General features: G+C 40.4%; 1 long non-coding RNA gene across 7 annotated transcripts in view; it reads left to right on the top strand.

Moving 5' to 3' along the window:
- Nucleotides 1–13,383, top strand: part of LOC120889599 (uncharacterized) — a 53,968-nt gene that overhangs the window by 28,596 nt on the left and 11,989 nt on the right. For 4 of the 7 annotated variants that reach the window (XR_013437662.1, XR_005733578.2, XR_013437659.1 and 1 more), the window contains 2 exons: nucleotides 1,670–1,830; nucleotides 4,552–12,249. This is a non-coding gene — a long non-coding RNA (uncharacterized LOC120889599). Of the gene's footprint in view, nucleotides 1–1,669; nucleotides 1,831–4,551; nucleotides 12,250–13,383 lie in introns of those variants that run through there. The other 3 variants (XR_013437657.1, XR_013437660.1, XR_013437661.1) reach the window with 3 other exon arrangements.

The following is a 13,383-nucleotide window of genomic DNA, read 5'->3' as shown; positions in this document are numbered from 1 at the left end:
CATTGCTGGCAGAGTGTAAAATGGTACAGCCAGTCTAGAAGCTCCTTGGCAGCCTCTTAAGTTACTAAACACACATATACTTAGGATTTCACTCAGCAATTGTATTTCTGGGCATTTATCCTAAAGGAATGAAAGCTTACATCTCCACCAACACCTGCTGTTTCTAACAGTTTTATTTGTAAGGGTCCAAATCCAGCAATAGACAGAAAAGTATTCTCCAATAGGTAAATAGATGAACTGGGGTACATCCATGCCATAGCATACGCCTCAGGAATAGAAAATGAGTGATCTATTATTGACAGCTGCAAAAACCTGGGTGGACCTCCTGGGCATCATGCTGAGTGGGGGAAAAAAAAAGCTGATCTCAAAAGGGGAAGTACTGGGGCTGGGTTTGTGGCTCAGTGGCAGAGCGCTTGCCTCGCACATGTGAGGCACTCGGTTCGATCCTCACCACCACATAAAAATGAATAAACGAAATAAAGACATTGCATCCGTCTATAACTAAAAAATATTTTTTTAAAAAAGGGGGAAGTACTGGGGACTGAATTAGAGCAGATTATATTCCAGGCTTTTATAATTATTACCTAATATCATGTACACCTAGAAAGAGAATCAATAAAAAATATTAATTTTTAAAATGGCATAATAATTAGCTACCTAATGCATTGTTACTGTGTAATACTTTGTTAAATGTACAAAATATTTTACTTTTTTTTTTAAAAAAGGGCACATACTCTATTTATATAAGATTCTTGAATGGAAAAATTTCAAGATAGAGAACAGATGAGCAGTTGCCAAGGGTTGGGACCGGAGGAGAGGAGGGGTACAGGACAAGAACTTGGTGGTGGTAAAATAGTTTCCTTTTTCCCCCTGCAATGCTGGGGATAGGGCCAGCATGTTTAGACACATGCTGTACCACTGAACTATACCCCCCTGCCCCAAATTTGACACCTCTATTGCAGTGGTAGCTACACAAACACCTGTGACAGATGGCAGAGAACTATACGTAGGCACTGCACAATGCACTCCCAGCTTCCACATGTACCAGAGTTATGTAAGATTGTAACCACTGGGGGGAAACTGAGGGTACACAGAGCCTCTATCCTAGCTTTGCAACTTCCTGTGGATCTACAATTATTTCAAAATAAAATTTTTTTAAAAAGCAATTCATACTTACATAGAAAATTTTAGAATATGCAAAATAAAAAGATTGCTAGTTTTAAATTAATGGCCTTTTGATATTTGCTTTAGAATGCTGAAATGTATTGCTTAAATTTTTTAAGCATAGAAGAAAATTCAAATGGTTTTGGTATACTCACAACAGCATGCAGCCAACCTTGCTATATCCCCAGAACATTTTCATCATCCCAACAACAACAACAACAAAAACCCATACCCATTACCAGTCACTCTCCATTGTTCACTCCTTTTGGCCCCTGCCAACCACCGATCTGCCTCTTCTGGACACTTAATGGAATCATACAATATATAGCCATATGTTGTGTCTGCTTCTTTCATTTAGCATATTGTTTTTGAAGCTCATCCATGTGGTAGCATATATTAGTACACCATTCCTTTTGATAGCTGAATAGTACTCCATGTATGGATATGCTATAGATATGCTGAATTGTGGTTTTAATAAAAATTTTTCTTCATTGTCTTCCTGCAGGGCTTCTTTTACATCTGCTTAGGTTAGTGAACTGTCTTCGGCCGAGGCTGGTGACCTGTGATCTCTCTCACCTTCCACATCAAGGCTGACATGTGTGGACACATGGAATCCTTCACCTTCAGTTCTCCCTCTCTCCTGATGAAGGGAAGATGCTTCATCAGGTGCGTCATTAATGGGGATGCACAGGATCTGTATCCAGGCTGCTCTCTCAGAGATGATAAGCCAGGCAGGACACATGATTCTGGGGGTGGGAGGAGGGAAGACTAGCCCCAAGTGTACTGAGCCATGGTGCAACCTCTGTGGCCTCCTCCTATTGACAGGCTTATTGCCTCTACAACAATAAGCACTAAATACCTTTCCCAAAGCAACATTTTCCTAACCTCTTTTGCAAAACTGAACACTTTCCCTCAACTCCATATTGCAATCCTGACTCCAGGGATGCTCCACAGTATCACGGACATCAGGAGCTCACCCATGGCCAACCATCCTTCCAGTCTCTCCCCAGTACCAGAGCCGGGCCAAAATGCAACCTACTGGCCTCTCGCTGGTAGTAAAAGCCATTACTGAGTCCTTAGCATATGCCAGATAACACACCGAGGCCTTTGTACTTGTCATCCCACCTAAATCTCACAGCAACCTTACCAGGGCATGCTTTTATCATCCTCACAAATGAAAATGGATTTAGAAGCAGAGGCTCAGAGAGTTTTAGAGTCCAGTCCAAGATCAGACAGGGCCAGGATTCAACAAAGGCCTATTCAACCGTCAAGTCCTCTCAGAGCATGGACTCTGGAGCCAGACTTCCTGGGATCAAATCCTGATTCCTTCCTTGTTACCTGTTTAATTTTGCCTTTGGTTTTACTCATCTGTAAAATGGGCTAATAATCAAAATCTGCCTCATAAGGTTGTTGTAAAGATTGAGTAGATGAATCTGTGCCTGGCACAGAGTAAAGGCCCTGACACTGTTTGCTATTGTTGTAGTTGGTATTACTTTACTGCCTCTCAAAAATGGAATAGAGAGGGCTGGGGGTGTGGCTCAGTGGTAGAGCACTTGCCTAGCATGTGTGAGGCACTGGGTTCCATCCCTAGCACCTCATAAAAATAAATAAATAAAATAAATACATTGTGTCCATCTACAACTAAAGAAAAATAATTTTTTAAAAAAATGGAATAGAGAAGCAGGAAAAAAGCAAATAACCAGACAGCCACCATTTCCTTTGCCTCAAGGGAGTTGTCTTGGCCAAGAAACAAGCCTGCTATCTCCAGGCTACTGCTGGAATTGATGCTTTCTTAATATCTGTAAATGGGTCATTGTTGTGATCTGAATTTGCTCCCCTAAAATTCATACATTGAAATCCTACCTCCCAGTGTGATAGTATTAGGGGGTGGGGCCTTTGGGAGTGATTAGTTCATGAGGGTGGAGCCCTCATGAGTGGCACTAGGGCCCTTATAAAAGACCCCAGAGAGCTCTCTCCAGAGGGCTCCTCCTTTTGCCATGTGAGGATACAACAAGAACTCAGCAGTCTGCAACCCAAAAGAGGGCCATCGCCAGAATCCAACAACACTGGCACCCTGATCTCTAGCCTCAAAAACTGTGCAAATAGGGGCTGGGGTTGTGGCTCAGTGGTAGAGCACTCGCTTGACACGTGTGAGGCCCTGGGTTCGATCCTCAGCACCACATAAAAATAAATAAAATAAAGGTATTGTGTCCAACCACAACTAAAAAATAAACATTTAAAAAACCTGTGCAAATAAATGTCTCTTCTTTATAAGACACACGTAAGTCTATGGGGTTTTGTTATGGAAGCCCAAATAAACTAAGACAGCCGTAATCAACAAGCAAATGATGGCTTTCATCAGGACATAAGTCCATGCAGTTAGAGACTCTGTCAATAGCACTGTGAAGGGTTTCTCTTCCATATGCCCTGAAGTTGCCTTTTGAGATGGAGCTCAGGGAAGATTGGCCAAGCTTAGCTGCTCTTGGTGGGCCTCACGGTGCTCAGGAAACAAAAGACTTATTGAAGAGAGCAGTAAGAATGGTATTGCTGATAGGACCACAAACCTAGGCTTATAGCTGAGTCCCTGATAGAAATCCTGGGTTCTTGAGGCCTTCAGGAAGGGCAAAGTTTACAGCTGATCTAGTTTAAGAAGGAGAGGCTCTTACCAGAATCCCCAAGGACAAGGGATGCCTGATTTAGTGGCAAAAATGTCCACACCTAGGACTGATGTCCAAGTGATATGCTCTTAGGGTCCCTGGGAATTTTTTAAAAAATCTATGTGAACAGTCATATGTCTTTAGGATTATGGAGTCTTGATTTGGTTTTATCAACATACTTTATTGCATACACTAACTAGTAAGGGGCGCTCTTCTCCACACCATAGTCATCTACTTAAACTCTTTAGTTTGCAATGGAGAAAATGAAGCTCAAAGCCACGCAGCAAAGTCACAGTAAAGACCTGCAGCCCAATCCCTGACTCCAGGCTAGTTCCCTACCATCTGAGACAAAAGATGATGTTTGAAAAGTCTTCCCAAACAAATCACTCCTCTCTATCGCCGGGACAGCAGGTCTCCTCCCTGCAGATAATTCTATCCGTAGATTAATTCAGAACACTCTGGAGCATGTGTTCTCAGGAGCTGGAGCCCTGCTGGGATGGGGAGAGAGAATTCAGGATGGATTTTGGGTCTGGACTTGATAAAAAAAAAGAAAAAAAAGAAAAAAAGAAAAGCTCAAACTATCCTGCTGATTCAGAATGATCAGGGAATGGTCTCTCTGAACTATCTAGTGCTTCTGCTCATGTTTGGAACTATGTAATTATTCATGCTTGGAACATTTAAACAGTATACCAGAAAAATAGTCAATTTTATTTGATCTTTCTTCCCACAGTGCCTCAGTGTCATGATGAGTCTGAATTATCACTCTGGAGGACTCAAATGATGGAGAACAAGGGTTAGCCATCTTCCCCCTGGCACTTTTTTGGGTAATTTGCTGGCCCTGATATAGAAATTAAGGGCAACTAAACTGGCTTTTCTTTCCCTCTTTTTAAAAAATTATTTTGGCTGTTTATTTTTTATCAATTCATTATACGTAATATCGGGGTTCATTTTGACATAATTATGCAAGCATGGAATATAATTTGCACCAATTCAATTCCCAGTACTTCTTCCCCCTGTTCCCTCTACTGATCTTTCTTCTATTGATTTATAGTTTTTTTTTTAATGAGTGCATTTTGGGTATATATACAGATGAAATTCACTATGTTATATTCATATATGTACATAAATCCCTCATATCCTTTTGGTTATCTTGTTCTATACAAATACCTTGAGAAATGGACACAATCAGGCTAGGGTTGTAGCTCAGTGGTACAGCACTTGCCTAGCATGTGTGAGGCACAGGATTCAATCCTCAGTACATGTATAAATAAATAAATAAACATCCATCAACAACTAAAAATTTTTTTTAAAAAAAGAAGAAGAGGAAGAAGAAAAGAAATGGATACAACCATAAGTCTACTTATCTGAGCCCTTGGTTGACTGGACAGAAGTCACCCTGTTGATAGGACATCACAGGGCCTTATGAGTTATGCCCTGAATTCTTTCAGCAAGGCCAAAGACATGCTACGGCCACTTGGTTCTTGTCACTTCATTTAAGAGCATGAATGCTGAGGACCAGAGGCAGAAGCCAACCAACTGATTCAACTGGCAGCCAAACACAAAGTCACTTGTTTCTTGGTTCAAGAAAAATTTTTTAAAAAAATTCAACATCCAGTTATAGCTTAAATTATTATCTTTTTTGAATAGACAATGAAATAAAACACACTGCAGAGTACTTAGAAAAACATGCTCAGAAAAGCAAAAGACAGAGGCTTTGGTGAAAAACTTTTGAACTTACTACTTTAAACCAAACTTCAGTGTTTTTAAATTTCTCACTTACTTTTAAAGATACAAATTAAGATTTTTCTACATTCAGGTTGGTTCTGCTGGTCCCTGTTCCACAGTCTTACTCCTCTCATCCTCTTAAGAGTAGTATTTTGCATTTTGTTTCAAGTACTTAAAACACCTTTTTCTTTGTCAGGAATTATGCCAGGTATAGAGGTGACAGTGTAGAATAAGAAACAACTCTGCCTCTGGGGACAGACACTGAGACTAAACTCTCAAACATGTTCTCATCCTCTCTGTTAAATTCCTTCTTATGATATAAAGTCTGAGCTTTATAGATGATCTTCTTACACGTCATATGGTCTCTGCACATTCAACAATGAGCCTTACCTAGCTTTTTTTCTAGATATGCTAAACTCTAAAAACTCCTGCTGGGCTTGTTTTCTTTACCTGGTTCTTTTTCTTGGGTTCTTTCCTAGGTGCTATGTATTAGTCTGCCATGGTGAAGAGCTAAAGCAAGAAGGATGAGCTCACCTCCAATGCCCCTTGCTGCACTCTGTGGTCAGGGTTTTGTTGGGTACCATTTCCTTTAAATTTATTCTAGTCCATTTATCCCTAGATTGTTTTTTTCCCACATTAATAAATCATCATTATTATCCACTGAGGCATTATTTTTAATAATTAAATAACAGAAACGTAATCTGTATCTACATCTGTAAGGAGTTAGTTAAATAAATTATAAAATCCTCTCCATCCTTTAAGAAGGATGAGATCCGAATGAGCACATATCTATGGCACATTGTCAAATTACAATGTTGCAGAACAACATATATTGTATGATCTCATTTTTAAAATGCACATGTGAATCTGTATAACATATGTATCTGAATATATGTATTTATATATGTATATACACATACATAAGAAGTATATTGTATCTAATTGGAAAAAGTCTTAGGAGAAACTAACAACGGGAAATCTATCAAGTAAGTTGGGGAAGAGGCAGATAAAAGGAAAATCACTTTATGTTATTGACTGTTTTGACCTAATAGATACTTCTTTTTAAATGAAGGAATAAATAGACAGAAGAGATATATATATTTATTTTCCTAGACATTTCAAGACTATTAAGTCTAGAATTCCACAGATATTGACTTTTCATTAGTTTTTTTTAATATTTATTTTTTAGTTGTAGTTGAACACAACACCTTTATTTTATTTATTTGTTTTTATGTAGTACTGGGGATTGAACCCAGGGCCTCACGCATGCTAGGTGAGTATACCGCTGAGCCACAACCCCAGCCCAGACTTTTTACTAGTTTTGTTGATAAACTTATTAACAAAGTTTGGGTTTAAAGGCATCTACCACCACGAGGCCCAGTGGCCCCCTCCTGTAATCCCAGCAACTCAGAAGGCTGATGTAGGAGCTTCACAAGTTTGAGAGCAACCTCAGCAACTTAGTGAGAACCTGTCTCAAAATAATAAAAAATAAAAAGGGCTGGGGATGTAACTAGTGGTAGAACACCCCTGGGTTCAATCCCCAGTACCAAAAATAAATAAATAAACAACAAACAAAAAGCATCTCTTGCCTCTGATAGGGTGTTAGCGCCATATTCTTGGCCTCTGCAAAGTGTGTTTCCTGCAATCTCATTATACATGTTTCTGGAAATCTTGGTCACATGAAGGACGTGGCCCTGGAAAATTTATTTACTAACAAATAAATAAATACTGAAAGGAAGCCAGAGAGGTATCATTTTAATCTCACAGGCTGGGAAACTGAGGCACCAAAGGTTGATCAGGCATGTCAAGGTCACCTGGCAGGTTAAATGTAATGACGTATGGATAGTATAGATAAGGTTTTGAGTATCAAAATCTGGTGTCCCAGGTTCAAGCTCTTACCATATTACTTTTTTTTTTAATTCTTTTTAAAATTTCCTGAGCCTCAGTTTCCCTTTCAGTACAATAAGTATTATAATATCTGTCTCTTAGAACAGTGCTATTACATGAGAGTACGTAATTTTATGCATATCATAAAACTCTAAATATTCGATAGGAGGACCGACAACCAGGAAACTAAGAATTAATATTTATTATGTGGCGGCTGGTTCTACAACAAGATTTGTACTTGTTTAATTTTCATATGCTCCAAACAAAAAATTTAAAATGTCTTTCCAGTTTTTTAGAAGCTGTCCCTTCACTATGAATGTTCCTGTTCTTCACGATCAATCTTAATTTTGTTTTTCTATATCCTAAATATTTCTGCAAATGGGTTTAAAATGAGGCACAAAAGTATCAGTTCCGTGGAGAAGACAACTAGGCTTTACCAGAATGCCATGCCAAATTGACTTGCACTCTGAAAGCAGATGAAAGTTGTTTGAAATGCTTCAAAGAGGAAGAAAAATCTAATCCCCCAAGGCTCCCTTTAAATCCATATTCCTTAATTTCAGAAAAAGTCCCAAGTCTTTGAAAAGTCCCAAATATCGTTTTACAGTTTGGAAGTCGTAATGGAGAACATTTAAAAAAAAATTTTTTTTTTTTTACAACATTCTTCCTTTCTTAAAGAGCTCAGCAAATCTGAGTTTCCTTCACAAAGGCCCAAGTGGACAATGACCCTCCTGTCTTGGGAGCTGGGGGGCAAGCGGACATCCCCAGGGCTCTGAGCCTGGAGTTCAAGGCTAATGACTACCTGGAGAATTCCTTAAAGAAGCAGAGTCAGGCATTTTCCCTGTTATTTCTGGGCGAGATTTGCATGTCTGTCATTGTGTGGAAGAACGCCCAGTCCCTCCACTATGCAACTCGGAAGAAAGAAAGTTTCCAAGTGAGAAGCAAAACAAGGCCAGTTGCAATAGAAGCAACCAATTTCCCGCTTCAGAAAACAATTCTTGTGAAGCTGCTTTCATCTGCTCAAAGAAGCAAACTCTTCCCCCATTCTTCTCCTGCTACCTATGGACATGCTTAGATAACTAACTGCCCTGAGGATCACAATGAATATTTATGGAGACTGTTACAATGTGCCCAGCACTGTGCTGGAAAAGTCTATTTGAAGTGTCTCTTTAAATCTTCCCAATTGCCTGGAGGCACATAACTGTTTATTATTAGCCCTATTTTACATATAAGAAGGTTGAGTTGGAGACTGCTGTCCTAGCTGGATTCAAACCCAGATCTTTCTGACTGAAATCTGTGCTTAACCAGAACGATGCAAAATTGAAATGCAACCCAAGGCAGTGAAGGGAGAGAGCCTATGTCAAACTTGTAGGTTGGACCTCAATTGTGGAATTGCATTATAATTAACTCCTGTGTCTCAGCTAAATGGTTTACATGCATGGTCTCATTTAATGTTTCCCAGAATATTTAAATGGTAAAGGCTATCCTGACCCTGGAAATACTTTGTCTCCTCTATCAGATGCTTCTTTTTCCCCCTTCCTCCTCCCTCTGCAGCTTGGAGGCAATGAGCGCATTCAGCCTGGCCTAGGATACAAAGTGAGTAGTCAAGGAAGATCTGAGTAGTGTCTTTTAGGTGTCTTCTGTATTGGTGTGGGAAGTTACAAGTGTCCCTCTCTGCTCTCCATCTTCAGGACATCTCCCTGTGCACACAGTGCCAGAACAGTGACCTCAGACCACAGCTCCAACGCTGATTACAAGTAATCCCGCTCCAGAGTGTCCTTTCTTTCAAAAAAGGAGATAAAAATAGCAAAGAAACAACACTTTCCTTAGTTCTCTGAAAGGTTGGCATCCTTCCAGGATAGACTTATGTACTTTTTGTACTTGGAGGAAAAAAAAGAGATGGGATTTGTTCCAAGAATAGTCCTACAAACGAGAGAAATATAGAGCAGGCAGCTGGAGTAGAGCAGCCAAGTGGTACCACCAGCTACAGGCCCATTAATTAACGTTCCCTGGTATGTAGCGGTTCCCGTGACCTCGATTCTTGTTGAATTCACAGAGATAATTTTTACAGTGCCTCTACTTTTCTCACTGCAGTATATTTATCCAAGGAGTACCTCGCATATTTCCCCTCATCTCTCCAAGCAGTAAATTTATTCTAATTGCAAAGAGATATAGTAAAAGCCTGATTGAACACTTGGCAGTTTATACAGATTTATTCCTGGGGCTTAAGAGGGTTTTTAGAGTGTGTGACTAGAGTAGAGTTGAGGGGAGCTGGGGAAAGGAGCCCAAGAGAAAATGTAGATTTAATGGATCTATAAAATGACCCTGCCATAGATAAATGCTTGTTCCAAAGAAGTTTAAACAGCCTGACCCAAACGAGAGTCTGTGACAGCTAGTCGGACACGAGGTGTCTGTAGCATTGCATATTTCTCTTTGGGTTTTCAGGTTTCCATATGAAATTTGTTATTCCCCAGGCAGCGGGAGGGTGTGGAATCTGTTTTCCAGAGGGAGGGAAGCAGATTTAACTACACATTTCCAAGCACTAAAAGCTATGAACAGAGGCAAAAAGTAAACTTCCAGCACCTGCCCTGAAAATCACTGCTGTCTCTCTAACTCCCCAAGGGCTGAAGGCGGAATTTCAAGCCTAGGATCCTGGAAGACAGGTCACAAGAACCTGCCCTTGGTCCCGGAGAATTCTGAACAAGAATGAGGAGTCTTCTGAAGTCCAGGTATCCCAGGCACTTCCAGTGGATAATGAGACAGATTCTAACCCCCGATGGGGCTTCCACTCAGAACAGGCTATGCGGGCGCATGCTACTGAACTTTTCCCCGAAAACCTTCTAGGCTTTTGATCCCAGGAGTGACATTCATCATTTTTGCAGCTGCTTTGCAAGTTCTGCTGAGGATGAATTTTAGGACTTTCAACTGTTAAATTAGTTATATTGTAAATCTAATCAGGCACTAAAACTGGAGACATTTATTCTGGAGAAAGAGGCAAAATAGAAAAGTGTCCCTAAGCAGATGCTGGTAGAGAGGAAGGCCAGAGGGTGAACGCCCTGGTCTCTTTGGTTAGAGGCTAATAGGGGATCATGTCAGCAGTTTGTGGATTCCCTCACTTTTGTTTTTTTCAGGAATTGGCAGGAGACCTTGGGTGAAAATGTTAAACTTTTTTTTTTTTTTAAGTTGTATATGGACTCAATGCCTTTATTTGTTTTTATGTAGTGCTAGGATCGAACCCTGTGCCTCACACTTACGAGGCAAGTGCTGTACCACTGAGCTACAACTCCAGCCCAAAATGTTAAACTTTTTGATTATGAAATAAAACACTCATACAGAAAAAAAATGCAGTTTAACAGGTTGTGATAAAGTTAACTAACATCCATGTCAGGAAGTATAATGTTGGAACCTGGCATGGTGGCTCATCCCTGTAATCCCAGCTACTTGAGAGGTTGAGACAGGAGGATCGAAAGTTCAAGGCCAACCTGGGCAATTTAGTGAGATTCCGTCTCAAAATAAAGATAGAATGGGGTGGGGGTGGGGTGCATAGCTACTAGAGAACTTGCCTAGCAAGCGTGAGTTCCTAGGTTCAATCCCCAGTACCCACCTCATATGTCCACAAGGTAAAAAAATTATTTAGCTTCTAACCTGAGAGCTCCAAACCCTGTTTAAGAAGGGTTAATATTACCTGTTTTTGAACTTTTTATAAATGGCACTAATGCATTTTTCTTGTGTCTGGCTTCTCTTGCTCCACTTGGTGAGAATTATACACCTTATCTGTAACCACAACTCACATTCATTTCAGTATGATATATATATATTTGCCCATGTACTGCTGATGGACACTCAAGTAATTTTCAGAATGGGGATGTTACTAATAAAGCTGTGAGAAGCATTCTTTGCACATATGTCAGTGTATATGGGATTTTGCTCTGCCTGCCTGGTTGAGGTCACACAATCCTATTTAAGCCAAATTTGAATCAGGGCAAGTCCTAAATTTAAGGGAAAAATCAGCAATTTTTTTCACTTGTTCACTCATTCAATAATAAATACAAATCAAACTTCAGATATGATGAGTCAATTGCTTAAAAAAAAAAAAAAAAAAAACCTCTCCACTGGTTGGATCTGTTTTCTGGCAGAGTCCTGACTCATACAGGTAACATGCTATTTGCATAGGCTTTCCTGGTAGCACAGAAACAAAAATCTTCTCAAGCTAATTTAAGTAAAGGGGAAAGTTTGTGTTTTAAATTTTTTTTTAGTTGTTGATGGACCTTTATTTTAATTATTTATGTGTGCCACTGAGAAACAAACCCAGTGCCTTACACATGCTACGCAAGAGCTCTATTTAAATAAAGGGGAAACTTTTTAAGGAAATACTTTCAGTCTTCAATATTAACTTCCTTGATACCAAGTCATTATAGCACTATCTGTATTTCAGATATTTTTACAAATTAAAAGTACTCTGGGTGGGTGCACAGTTTCTTCTTCTTCAGGGATTGGAGCTCTCAGGCAAAGAAAGCTTGCTGAGGTTTGGATATGGTAGACCCTCAAGATTTATGTGTGGGAGGCTTGGTCCTCAGTGTGGCAGTATTATGGTGGTGTGCCTTTAAGGGGTGGGTCCTAATGGGAGGTCCTTAGGTCATTTGGAGTTGTGCCTTCAGAAGGGATTGTGGAACTCCAACTTTTCTAGCTTCCTATTTTGGACCACGTGTGCTGCTGCCATCCACCATGAGGTCATCAATAGAGCCCAGCTGATGCTGGCATCATGACCTTGATTCTCCAGAACTGTGAGCTAAATAAACCTCTTTACTTTATAAAGTCAGCCTGGCTTGGGTGTTTTCTTATGGTTATGCAGAATGGACTCACAAAAAACTAAAGCAAAGAAGCCATACTGACTGTTCTCATCCAGTGAGCACTTGTGTACAGTACTGAGGCTGCTTCCAATCAATGAGCTAAACTCCACTACACTGCCTAGTTGAACATGTCCTGAGATGCACTTGTTTATTCTTCTCTTCCCTCCTTTTCTGTTATCAATTTGTGTTCTGGCAAGCAGTTTTAACCTAGCCTAACTGACTAAAAGGGTGTGAGTGATAATAACAAAACTATTGCAAAGAAATAAAAGGAAGAGTGTCATGTTGGACATTAGAATACAGGCCTTCCAGAGGTTCTAGGTCCTCCAAGGCACTGGATGAAGAAGCAGAGGGTCAAGTTCCAAAGACAAATAGGGAGAGGAGCAAGTCTTTTGATATTTTGTAAGCTTCATACAAGTGAGAGTAATTTAGAAGGATTGACCAACAACTGTATGGATAGGATCTGGAAGAAATTATGGATAGAGAATGGATAAGCCATTGCAGTGTACAAATCCTGGGTCATCCTCTATGGCGACTGTGCCAGATAGGTGCCTTCAGGTTGCTGCTAAATAGAGTGATGTGATGTCCAGGCCTCTGCTCTGTCTCTGTGTCCGTGGTTTATCTTCCTTTAGATTCTCCACTACATTTTCTTCTCTGCAGATCAGCCTCCTTTGCAAGGTCCTTGGCTTGTCCCCGATAATTTGGGTTTTATTTTGGCATTGGGTTATTGCATCAGGCCTTGTCAATGTCCTGCTCAGATTCTCTGGCTCAACTTGGAATTCACCTGTAACAGTGTTAGACATTTTCCCCCAGGCTGGTAACTCCCCACCCAAGGCATACACATCTCTGCTTCTCTGCCACTTTCTCCTGTGCTATGAGAGCTTGCTGGGCCACAGGCAGGTGTAGCCACAACTAGTGTAGGCTTGGAGTCATTGTGTGAATGCCCCAGTCTTCCTGGTTCCCAGGGGGACCATTCTTGGTTCCTCCAAGAGTCTCAAGCGGGATACAGCAACAATTTCCCTACTTATAATGCACCTTTTGTTCACTTTTCTCCTTTCTCTCCCTCATTTTCCCCATCCTCATGGTTCCTGGGACCACCTCCCAAT

This window comes from Ictidomys tridecemlineatus, chromosome 4, assembly GCF_052094955.1.
Source record: "Ictidomys tridecemlineatus isolate mIctTri1 chromosome 4, mIctTri1.hap1, whole genome shotgun sequence".
In the NCBI taxonomy this organism is placed as follows: Eukaryota; Metazoa; Chordata; class Mammalia; order Rodentia; family Sciuridae; genus Ictidomys; species Ictidomys tridecemlineatus.
Note: the sequence above shows the minus strand (reverse complement) of the source record. Positions and strands in the feature narration are given on the sequence as shown.